The sequence below is a fragment of the Amblyomma mixtum genome, chromosome 8, assembly GCF_055824585.1.
Source record: "Amblyomma mixtum isolate Tamu chromosome 8, ASM5582458v1, whole genome shotgun sequence".
Taxonomy (NCBI): Eukaryota; Metazoa; Arthropoda; class Arachnida; order Ixodida; family Ixodidae; genus Amblyomma; species Amblyomma mixtum.
The window spans coordinates 1,667,385-1,680,388 of record NC_143019.1 but is presented as its reverse complement, the minus strand read 5'-3'; the positions used below and the strand labels follow the sequence as shown (position 1 = coordinate 1,680,388).

At 44.9% G+C, this 13,004-nt stretch overlaps 1 long non-coding RNA gene across 1 annotated transcript; it reads right to left on the bottom strand.

The window, feature by feature from the left end:
- Window positions 1–2,116: 2,116 nt before the first annotated feature.
- LOC149331131 (uncharacterized) lies at window positions 2,117–12,643 on the bottom strand. Its single transcript, XR_016284828.1, has 4 exons — window positions 12,377–12,643; window positions 6,326–6,440; window positions 5,233–5,475; window positions 2,117–3,458 (listed from the first exon to the last, which is right to left on the bottom strand). It is a non-coding gene; the product is annotated as an uncharacterized LOC149331131 (long non-coding RNA).
- Window positions 12,644–13,004: the final 361 nt, after the last annotated feature.

Below are 13,004 nucleotides of genomic sequence, written 5' to 3'. Positions count from 1 at the left end.
TCGTCGGCGCTGGCTATTGGGCATCAAACCCCCAACTGTCTTTCTTACACTTTGTTCAAGGTCAAGGCTTCAACAATGGCCCGGTTTTTGAAGCTCAGGTCGTGAAGTAAAGCGCTCGCTCTAAATAAAAACCACGTGACTATGCACTTGGCTACAGTATTGTAACACTCGCCACGTTTTCATGAAAGACCGAAGCGTGCGCACTGACCGTGACCGTGCGAGAAGGCGGCGATTGGGATATATTCTCAGGACCTGGCTCGGAGCCATTCCGTTCGTACCCATGATTATATTCCTGTAGACTTCCGAGGCATGAAGCACTGGTACTTATCCTTACAGACTGTCTTTCAGTTTTAGTCTCTCTCCAAACTTCCGGCAACTCTTTATTGTATCGTTCCCTTTGTTTTTTTGTTTCGCGCACAGTGAGGGAGGTCCGCTTTATCTGCGCACCTGTTCATTCGAGTGTCTATTTTAACGAGGTAGCTGATTCCCAACCCTATCCCAACCCTGACCTCATTCTGTATTATATTTCTCGTTTCCAGTGGTTCCAACATATGTCAGCCAGCTTGGGTGATTGGTTGTTGAAAACCGTGGATTTTCGGCTTACGTACCCATGGAACGTCCGGTCGCGTAAGTCAGCGCTATGCGAAGTGTCCATGAGACTTCTGCAGTGCACTTTACCCCACCTAAATCTGTACTTATGCAGATGCGGGTTCGCTACGGCATACCTTTGTGACTCATGTGGAGAACTTGAAATAACACAACATTTTCTCCTCTCTTTCCGATGGTCCGCATTGCAAAGAAAGAAATATTTCGCGATTCCTCTTTTCAGGTTAGGACTCCCTTTGTCTATACCAGTTCTCTCGTTCGGTCCGAGCGCCACGGGATTCTCATTGTGTTGTGTGTGCGGGTACCTTCATGATTACATTATTGCAACTGTACCGTTAGCTTGTTAACTGTATATAAAATTCTGCAGCTTGTCCAAAAAGTGCATTTTATTTTTTCCGGTACTTCAAATTTGTTTACTTTATTGAAATTTTCAACAATTAATGTAAATTTTTTTCTAGCTTCACTCATTCCACTATTCTACTTGGCCGCTTCACGCCTTTTTTTCCCACAAAAATACTTCATTGGCATTCACCACCCTACCTTGTCCTATCCCTCCGCGTGGGTACGTGCATGTTTACTAAGGCAAAAAACAACAAAGACCGTGATCGGCTGCCGCTCACTTAGAAGGGCAGTACAATGACAATAGAAAAAAAAACGGAGCCTAGCCTTGGATAACCACGCGCTTTCACTGCTTTTTTCCTCGTAGTGTTTTGTCTGTGTGGATGAAAAATGCTTCGTAATGATCTTCTTTCCTTGTTCTGCATACCACTTCTATTACTTACCAGAAACGTAGGCGCGCACTTTCAATTTCCGGATGAATGGGTTGTGCTTACGTCAAGCCGAGGCTCTCCACAGTGGCAGCTCAAAATTCCATGGTCAGTGCGCCCGCTTCGTTCACATAAAACACGATTGAGGCCAGCACGGAACACTAGCCCAAAGGCGCAGTCGTTTATTTCTCGCGCTTATTTAAACACTCAAAGGGTTCATGTGTGCTGTGTGAGATTTCATAGTATAGGAGCTACCATAAAATGAACCTCCTGCTTCTGAAGCCCCTCTGCAACTTGTGCAAACCTGCTTGGTTCTATGATTATTATACCGAAGACAGCGAAGGATTTTCCGTGGCTTTTACTCATCTGCGATGTGATACTGTTACCTCATTTATCATCCGTACAAAGAGGCTCATGTCTTAGGCTAGTGTGTAGATGGCTGGTCGGGGCTGAACAAACAGACATACGAGTACTGAAAAGAAACCCAAATTATCACCAAAGGCTTCTGTTGCCTTTGCTGTTCTTCTTTAGGTCTTTACGCACCCTCTAGAGAGCAAATATTTTCATACTGTCTTGAACGCATGACAGCCGCCACAATAGCTGACCTGGTAGGTGATAAAAAATCAAATCTTTGGAGAGAAATGAGAGCTGGTCATTTTTACCAATTCCAGTGGAGGTTTGCCACACCTTTGGAGCATGGTCAGAACAGCGAGCCAGCAGTCAGTCTCCTGTGACATTTATTGTGTGCATGAAATGGTAAACGCCGCCGACTAGGCAGTATATTATCGTATTTCGGTATTTCGGAGTATAACAAGGCAGATGTAATAGCGATAGAAAGACTTGAATACCTGAATAGCCGTCACATTACAGCTTAGAGAAGACGCATAATGGTCAAGCTGTCAAGCCTGTATGCGAGCAAGGGGGTAGCGTATGGAGCCAACCGCCTATTAACTGAGATTAGCAAACTCTACTCAGCCGCACTTAATATCGTGGATCCAGCGGCGACAAGCTACACTTTCGAAATTCTCCATCATCAGCTCTATCTGAGCGCGACGTCCTTGAACAGCTATGGACACCGCTTGGGACAATCAGCCCACACTAAGACACCTGCGTTCAGTTGAAACTGTGGAGCGTACTGCTTTGAAGTGCCGGGCATATAATTGCCCAATGCGTCACCAGTTTAAAATTGATGCGCTCACCCCTGGGTCATTCACAGTGAACTGCGAATTAACACCCTTTCCCAGCTCTTGGTTACAGAGCCATTCTTTTGCGCTTTGCTTTCACCTATCTCCATTACAATGACATTTCAGAAAAGTTTAATCACCACTTGATATGTCCATTACAATATTTTAGGAACACAGTTCATGTTATTTGCATCCTTCATTTATTGCAATAATTGTGCATTCACCTGGTCCTGTCTTTTTCATTGGCGTTTCGATATCTACTGGAAGCTGCGCAGCTGTGAGCCGCAAGGGTGTCGCCGGAGAGCAATTAACTCACGTCACAGCATAAAAAGCAGCGTCCGCTATATAATATGTTACGTTTCCTCGCCAGCAAAGCACATCGTAAAGCGGAAGGTGTGTCACCTATAACCTGGTGAAACTTTATTTGGTCTAGCTCTTCTCTTTCTTTATTTCCATAATTAGACCATTAAGGTTCCACAAAGCACAAATAAACGTTTCTGCTATCCGTCAGCACATCAAACCAAGATGTACTCTTTGCAGTTACACTGGACAAGCCTTTCATGCGCCCTTTTTTTGCGGACACAAGACTGGCCCCGGCAAATGTGTTTCTTCAACAGGGCCCAAAAAAGTCTGTACACTGCCGTTTCTCCTTTTCCGTAAAGCTTGCATGGTACAAATTCATATCTTTTCCAACACCTAGACGGCGCACACATTCCGGACAGTCCTCGAGGTGTCCAGGGACAGTTCGAGGTGGCAAGTTTTCAGTGCGAGAAGGCGTTTACCCCCAGACTTTCTGAGCCATTCTATCCACACACAAGGCACTGGTCTTCAAGGCACTGACAAGTAGGGTTGGCGTCGCTCTGTAGTGAAGCCTACAAATGTGGTTTTTTCGAGGTGGCTCCTGAAAAAAAAGGATACAGTCAGGAGTCTAAATACAATGCATAAATAGTAAAGTTGCTACGACTATGCTTCGGAGCTATTGCAAACTGAGAACAACTAAACTGCCCCTAACAAAGGATGGCTTCCATATATTCGTACAACTTAATTATATTTGGCTTTACTCCGCGGCGCACAAAACCTTTTCTTGTTAAATCATTATCTTGCATAAAATCTCAGTTTAAGAAGGCATGTGCATATGCCGTGCAAGATTCATGAACCGGTCTCTTGGTATTAATAAACATTATACAGTATAGGCCGGTCACAGAGAAGAAAGCTCATTTATGTATCTTAACCGCAGTACTAGATATAAGAATGAGCTTCCTTTGCCCACTTTCCCCTTTTGTATTATTTCGAAATGTTGATAATTCGTTATATAAAACTAGCAATACATAAGCTTACCTGTAACCTAGAAGCAGAAATTCGATGCCCGCAGAGTTTTGACACACTGTTGGCAGCGCACCGCTAGCCAGGCGTTGCTAAGCCTAATGCACTCACATCTAAGCCGCAGCGGACGGTTCCTCGAAACTAGCCACTGCCTACGATCAGTTTACTAGTGATGTTACAAGTATCCTCCAAACAAAATACTTGTTCAAAAAATAAAGATAACGTTGGCTTCCGCATCTCCATCGTCGGCGAAGGAACTGCTGCATGACATGCGAGGGCCCCCACTAGTTCAGTTTGTTTGGCTGTCTTCATCGCTTCACGGCGCTGTTGCGGGGAAAGTGACTACAAGAGATCCACGTTGACTTCTTCACAAGATTTTACAAAGCAAGCACCGCCAGCAGGTGCCGAAGGAAGCGAACAGTAATGAAGAGGGCCGTTAGGAGAAGCGCTCCTTCCAGGCTCCCGGCTGCGGCTCGATACTCCGACAGAGTGGCGAAATAAGAGCTCAGCATGCTGCGTGACTTTGAGTACTTTTACACGAGATTTTCAACGGGATAATGTGTGTGTGTGTGTGTTATTGTCAATAATTATAAATATTTTAGATCGAGCATATTACATCGCTGCGATGAGGCACTCCGATGACTCAGAGAATGAACAGTTGACAAACACCGAGCTAGGAACTGTAATCAATGCTAACAATGCGTTAAGACAACTAAATGAATATTTCAAATACAGTGACGGGGTGAGTGCGTTACGTTCTCTTTACCTTGCCTTTCGCCGCGAGTGCTTGAGATATGGCGACTTTTACCGAGTCGTTCCTGAGTCGTTTTTTGTTTCAACTGTAATAATAACAACTCGCGTATTTAAAAAACCTCAGTGTAAAAGCGGACAAATAATCAACAGACGTCATCAAAGAAGAAACCTGTCGCGGTGACACACTAGCTCTAGCGTCCGTCACCAGACCCAGAAACTGTGGGTCACATCTTGGGCGCAACGACCACTTTTCAATGCACGCGAAATAAGAAAACGCTCGTCTACACTGTCATTCTTGCGCACGTTAAAAGGACGCAGGTGGTGTAAATTAATCGCGAGGTCTAACTTAAGGTACCCCTTATAGCCCTTTGATATGTCGCTTCGTGACGTTAAACTTCATATACGACGGCTTAAAACAAAGAACTAGAGTTCGAAATATTGCTTCGTTTCCGTTAGATGTTGAAAGCTCTGCATTCACACGCTTCGTTCTCAGACAGCCGTAAAAACTTCTAAGGCTGAGACGCTTAAAAATCTTCAAGTACTTGAAAAGAAACCTATCTTAACCTATCTCGAACGTACGCAACCTAATGTGAACTTACCGGACGCATGGGCACTAGCAGAGGCCTGCTATCGTGGGTGTGCACCGTTTACACAGACCTCAGTGGCGCCAACGTTTCAGTGCAGACACCAGCGCCGCTCTTCTTCAGGCGCGCTACCATCCTAAGAGGCTGGCTCTCCCCCGCGCTTTCTTCATCCGTTGGCAGGGACGCTGGAGGGGGCAGTCGGCGGCAGCTTGTCGTTATCAAAAGCAGGATAATGGCGGCGAAGAGGACGAACACCACCTGGACAGGGCAGCCATCGACAGCCACAACACCAGAACTTCCGGTCGATATTTTCGCACCATTCTCTCCAGCTACTCTGTCTCGCTCCAGCTACATCCGCTGTTTTGATTCCGAACATTTATCTCATCTATATGTCACAGAGTGTGGCATACTGCATATTGCCAAGTCTAAGGAACAACGAGGTGAAACAGAACAGGCTGCACATACCACATCAGTTATGTTATTAGATGCATGGTTGTGTCCATGTATTTTGTACCGTGGTATCATGTCTCAGTACTGTACCGAACAACTATATAGCCCAGCAGTGTTCTTTTAATTATGTTGCTCATCTACAGTAGGCACTACCTCCAGCCTTTCTAAGGCGGCAGAAAAAAAAAAGATCACTGGTTTCTTCATTAACTTTGCTGAATTATAGTCGTGTGGCACCTAAATAGTATAACTCGTTTTAACATCCGAAAACTGCATTATTACTTACAGGCTTTAAGGTACTCCTCACAAACTCCTCATGAATGTAGTCCTTGTGAATTACTTCGGCAGGCATGGAGGTATAAGGCTTAAGAAATTTTTATCAAGTATCCATTGAAATTAGGCTACGTGGGAAGATAGTAAGGGATACTTCGCGGTAAACAGAAAAGTGCTTTTGCACTTTGCCTACGGCGACCAATGGCACGAAACGTCAAAAACTGTAACCATAGCACGGTAATGGTCTTCTAGAGGCGACAATTTAGAACTGTCAAAAGCCGGCGTGAATATACAAATGACTGATGGTCTTTCTCCAAAGAGGCAGTGAACTACGTGAGCACGTCTGAGACTTGGAATGCCGCCCCGGAAATGTGTCAGAGGCGCTTACACTGACGTAGACGACTGCGTCGATGTGCTGCTCCAGCCGTGAGTGGTGCGGCCATCGCAGCCCACGCCGAAAAGGAAAGTTGGTCAGCGACATTGAATTCTCCTGGAGTAAAAATCTGAAAACAGGAAAAGAAGCCAGAAATTTGGTGAAGACAAACATCTTGCAAAAAGGATTAGCTCGCAAGCAGTACAGCCCCGTGTAGTTTTCTAGAACTTTACACTATGTGGAAGCTGCCCAATTCCGCGGCGAACGAAACAATAAACAAAAGAAGGTTCGGCGAATGGGCAGTGCAACGGTGCAGTTTCTATCTAGAAGCTACCCTGCATAGATTAAGACTGTCGACAGTTCGCACTGGGCACTCGCTGAAGGTGGCCCTTCTTTGCTTTTTTGCTTCCAAAATCAGGCCCACATTTTTCAGCATTCGCGCACTGGCTCTTTCATAACGATGCTGCTACGACTGAATCTGCTAACAGGAGCGAAATGTGAGGGCTTGTGATCCTAATGGTTTTTTTTAATCGCCTTTTATAAATCACCGTTTATATTGTTATCTTTCGTTCTGTAAGCATGAAGAAAGCTAACAGCGAGCACTACTTCTAGTTACTGAATGCGGAACACGAGACATTCTTTGAAAGCCCAACACAGCCGAGACGCGCCCCTCAGACCAACCTGCAGTGCCAAGAAAAATACTGTGGACTGCGAAGTGACCACTGGTGGCGAGAAAGTTAGAGTACTTCAAAAATTCCAGCCTTATGAACAGGGGCGCAAATTGGACCATTGACGCAGGTGGCTTCGCACTTCGAATCTAAAAGGAGGTAACCCGAATGGATGGTCTACACATCCCTAATGCCGGTGCTCAACTAAGTGATTTAACTATCTCTGCAGCTTTTGATCACAAACCACTTTTAAGAGTAGACCTTCCATCTTCATCTCATGAAGGTGTACAGTAGGTTCACTTGCCATTCCCCATAAATAATGTAGCTGCGAAAATCACAATAGCCATTTCGTTTCGAGTGAAATTCGGTGACTCTCATTCGCACAACTTAACAAAACACGCACACATGGAGCTCTATAACTGGTTATTGCGATTCAATCCTATTTCACTTTTTTTTACCTTTACTCATCCTTTTGCAATTCATTCCAGGTGTGCCACACCGCCACCCTATCTGGGCTAGAATAAATGACACAACTGAACATGTGCCGCCACGTGGCTTGAGGCAGTCATGGGGACCGAAAAAAAAGTATATAATGGAAAGCATTATGTTACACTCGTCCTTGCCTCTCAAAATTCCATCACTAAGAGCGAGACGATGAAGATCTCCGCTCAGAAGCGTTCTAGTTTCGTGGAGCAATTCGCAGAGCGAAAGAAGCAACTGGACTGGTACTTTCCCTTCAGAAATGGAAACCGAGTTTCGGGGATCTAGGTGTTCGAACGACAGTGTGTAAAGAGAGAAATCAACAGCGGAAAGCGAGTGCGTCTATTTGAGAGCTCGCCCATTCGGAGCTTGAAATAGAACTTTTCTATTTTACTTGTAATTCAGAAAGTTGTCCACGTGGAAACTTTATCCGGCTACGCAGGCGCAGTTAATGTGTTCAGTTCCTTTATATTTGATGTTGGAGTAGCTGCAGCGAGAAGTTTGTATTCGGAGCTGAATTAAGAAGTTGGGAGGAAGTTTGCTGTTTGTCTCCAGTGACCAAATAGACGACATGAGCTGGGCTGTTCAGCGAAGTTGTGAAAAAAAGTAAAAAAAAAGAACTTAATGACGCTCGCTTCCCCGACACGACGGAAAGGCGTGAGCGGTCGCCATTACGCACTGCTTTCATTGATCACACATCGATTTATTTTTCATTTCCTTTCTTTTTCGCAGTTCATTCTCGTCATTTATTTTGACTCCGTGACACCGATCACTCTCTACTTTACATACATAGATCGCTGGGAGTCCTCATACCACTCCTGGCGCAGTGGTGCAGAGGTTGAGCGATGCACTACTACCCCGCAGTGAGCGGCAGGTGCGGCAATCGGTGGGGCTTGTGCGACTCAGGTTGCTCTTACCGGGAAACCTGTCGCGAACAGTCATTACATTAACAGCCACCTGCGGCGGTGAGAAGTTTGCTCACAATGCGACGGACAGGGCTTCACGCCTAAGGCATCGTTTCCTCCGCAACATGTCCCCTCTAATGCTGCACACTAAAAAAAAATATTAAGGAACGTGCAATGAATACTTGTGTAGCATCCTCGTCACTCGTGAAGCAGGAATATTTAGTCACTTTATTAATGCTGCGCATTGTTTCAATGTTTGCTGGGCTTCTTTGTAGATTTGACGAAAAATATTCCGTGAACGGTTGTAGTTCATTATTCTTTGTGTGTCCTCATGATTACTTGTTTACTGGTCTTATTTTGGTGCTGAAACGTTCTTGATATTCTAAACCGTAGTTCTAACAACGGAATTACGAAAAGTTAAGTGCAGCTTTCCAGGCGGCCCTTTCAAGGAAATATCGTTTTTATATAGAGAGAATTTTCATCTGAGTGGAGTCTTGTTCAAGTCTGATTGTGGAACTCAGCCGCTTCTTTTCTACAGCTGTCACAACGCACATTTATGTCCGTGTGTATGAATTGGAGAGCTAACGGAAAAACTTATGCCTTGATGCGACAGACAAGCCATCTTGATTGTCGGAACTTGATTGCTGAAACGTATTAACATAAAAGAAGATAAATAAAAAATACAGTGTGTGCTGCACACAAAAGCTGGATTTTATTCATGTAGTTAGATAAGGCGGGAACTAAATAAAAATATAGTTGTTCTATCAAATCTGGAATAACCAGAAGCCTTCATTATATTCTTAGTCAATACAGCTAGAGTGCATACTTGTCTGAGAACGCTATATGTGACCGTCGGCCTAGACTATTACAATTGGCAGAGTTCTTCGCTGCTCTATCATTTTTTTATCTCGTTTCTACGATATTCTACTTAAAATTTCCTCGAAAATCCACTTAATGCCGTTTGCAAGGTGACGATGATTAATGCAAGCAATCTGCGTGACGTAGATTTTGAGTATGGTGTTCGGTCTGGTAGATGTTCCGCTCTCACATTCGATTAACGCAATCCAAGAAATGCCACACACACCTGTGTCATATAAGACAGGAACTTCGCATTGACCTCTACTGTCTTTCATGCTGAATTAGAAGGTTAAGTTGGACATTTGAGTCAAATATCTTAAGGTATTGGGGCGCTACGAGAATTTACCAAAAAGAATAGCCTTGGAATGAGATGAGGGTGCCCCTAAGATTCCCGAAGCGGCTTGAATGCGTTACTGAAAACCAACGCTGCACATTCAGACGTTCGGAAGAAATCATGCTTTCATGTAGTGTTTGAAAGAGAATAAAATTCTTTCTTTCTGTATAAAAGACGGCATTCTTGCTCATGAGAGCTCGTTTGTCACGGCTTCCGATTCGCTAGCAGCCAAAGCCCTCAGTTGGAAAAGAATGACCACCTCACATCGCATTGCATTCGCATTTACGTTTGTTCTCCAGAGAAAGGTCAGTTGCCGCGGCTTCTGTTAGTGAAGGGTGGAGGAAAAGCGAGCTTTGTTTAGAAACCGAAAGTGTCAGACTACCTTGGAAAGACGTGAAGAATTAATATCGCATCATTGCGAACCAACGGTATAAACACGTTAACAAAAGGCTTAATTTCTCGATATTTTCTACGGCAAGAAGAACACTGCTTCAATTTCTAAAAATTAAAACACACCTGAGATGGAGCCTGAATCACGTCTGCACAGTTTTTCCGAGACCGTCACCAAAAACGCAGAGGTGATATCTGTCAACAGAATGAGTCACGGATATCATCTTATCTCTACATGAGAAGAACTTTCCGCTTATTTCTATCACAGATCTTATCAAATCAACATATGATGGAGTCGTTGAGACGGATAATAGTTACCTTTGTAGACTGCAGAAGCGCTTGCCTGAAGTTGTAACCCTTTCCCGTGAAGCTCGTTAGTCGTCTTCATAGACTGCGAGTACTCGATATATTCGACCCGCGGGCACGTAGTCATCACGACCGTTGTTTGAAACAACGAAGACTAGGGCTAGCTTCGCTCCCATCATCTCCATTTTGGTTCGTGCGCATTTGGTATTATGTTTTGCTACAGTTCATTTTTCCTTAAATTATTAAGCAGATTTTGTCTAGATCTGCATTAGAACACTCGACGCCTCTACTGGTGGGGCTAAAAAGCCTTACGTTAATTGGCCGCTCCATATTTTACGCGAACTCTACTAGCCAACCCATCTCCTATTGATATCGTGCTTATGGGGCACTGAGGAAAATTCTATCTAATCTGTTTTGTTTTTTTCTCTCTTTTGCTAAATATCTGTTTCAGGGCTATTTCCGGTTTGGTTCACGCTGGCTCGGAAGCAAAAAAAGCAATTATTGCCGAGAAAATTGCATTTAAAACGGAAACTCTTTTTCAGCAACTCCATTCAAACTCGTGACGCTGGTGATGAAAACGAATCCGTGACTACGAACTAGAAGTGAATGGAGGTGCTGACTGGCGTGAGACGTCCGCAAGCAAAGCAGGAATTGACATAACCCTCGTCAGTTAATCGAAACGGAGCACGGCAGCTACATATCGTGTTCTGATTTTCTTCTGTGTCTTAAAACCTGTGTATTCAGTGACTGTGGAGCCTTTGTCACTAGGATGTGGTACTGCATGGATGAAGGCTAACTTTAGTTTCCACTCAGTGGGCAGTCACGGCCACAACACGACAGAACACGCTTCGGCGGTCAAACACCTTTCGCTCCTTGCCTAAGAAATATTCCTGGGCACTTAATAGCTAACCCAATAAACACCGATCGTGCACTTGCTTATAAAGCAAAAAAAAAAACCTTCGGATATTCTCTTTCTGAATGAGCGAAAATATGCTGAACGCCGAAGCGCCCTGCATATTCTTTTCGTGGCACCTATGCCGCGCATCGTAACGTTCCGTTAGGCAGGCGCATCTCCGACACTAGAGGCTTTACATCGAAGGTTCTCTACTTAACTGCTCTACGTGAAGGCATTTCCTGCGCAATACGGTTATGACTTCTTTTTTGAGCAGCTGTTGAAACATGGTAGGCTGATCCAATGACGATAATAAAGAGCGATGCACAATTTTCTTACTGTGGATTACTCACTAGTGCCTTCAGCAGCGGCTTTAAGATGCGCAAAAGTTTCTTAGAACTACCGCTTCTGCACATACCGCCACGGTGAATTAACCAAAATCTCCGCAGGTACCATTATTGCCGTGAATAGAATAAAGGATTGTCCAAGCAGAGTATTGCAACAAAGGTTGTTTTGCGTCGTTTGTCAAAACAAATGTTCCGTTTAAAGTGCAAAACTGTAATACCAAAATAAAAGCCCTCGCCAGTCTCAATATTGCTTCAATAAAATATCCACAGAGCTAACAGAGTCCAACGTCACCACACGGGACTCTTGCATGCCACAAAGTAAGGAGTCTTTTAATTACTCACACTATGTGAAGTTCAGTGTTCAACCGCGCATTTTCATCGGATTGTTGTTCTGCCTTTTTCTGCAATTTTCGCTGCGGTCTGGGTTATCTCTACAACGAAAATTTGCAACTCATTACTCCAGCGAGCATTGTGGAAGTGTCAGTGGAACTTTCCGGGCTGTATTTTTTTTTTTCTTTTGGCCACAAAGTAGCTGTCTTCAATCGCCTCTGCAAACTTGCGACCCCATGTTGGATAAAGTGGCCTACCTTTATTAGGCCCTCATATTTTAACCCGACGGCAGAAGAGATACTATGGACCACAGTAATCCTTAAGGGACTTTTGTTCATAAAGCTTACCTGTTTAGAGGCACATCGTTCACTTAAACCGCGAAAATGCGATCAAAGCGGGAACACCGTCATTGACACGGCAACAGCCACCTTTCAAAAGTATCACGAAATTCGGCTAGCTGCGCACGTGAAAACAGTTTCTATTTGCCAGACTTGCAACACTCAAGAATTTGAAGTGAAGCCGCAGAGCAGAATCCAAGATGCCATGTACTACTAACCTGTTCAAGAACTTGGAGATCCTCTCACATGCTGTCCCACTAGCACATTATCCGAAGTCCTTCGCACAGCAAAGCAAAACGCCAGGCAACGTCAGCGAAACTGCGTGAGAGAAGAGTGATTCGCAGCACTTCCAGCGCTTACGATTCACCGCAATAAAATAACCGCTATTTTCGAAGCGCTTCTCAGTTGGTGGATCTGTGCCACTCAGCTATGTGACGCGCCGCGCGGCGCCGCGGCCTTTTGACGACACAAGGCAACGCGACGGTGGCGCAACTCGTGCCTGAGGCGGCAACTCACCAACTACTCCGGGGCGATGTCGAAACGCCAGATGGCGATACCGCCAAGACGCCAGGTGGCGCTGAAAGCGCTTTATGGGGAAAAAGAAAGAAAGGACCGGTGGGCGTGGACTGAGAGCGCGTAGGATCCCGCGGACGACACACACGATCGAAATACGGCGGGAGAATTTCGCTCCGCAACTGTACTCACTGGTCCGAGGGCCGACGTAAATGCGGACGCACGGTAAATGAGTAAATGAACGAAAATCACTGTGCTGAGGTGATTTCTATGGGGCTTTTCGTTGGGCTGCGAGGAGAACGCCGTTGCACTTCGCTTCGCTCAGGGCAGCAC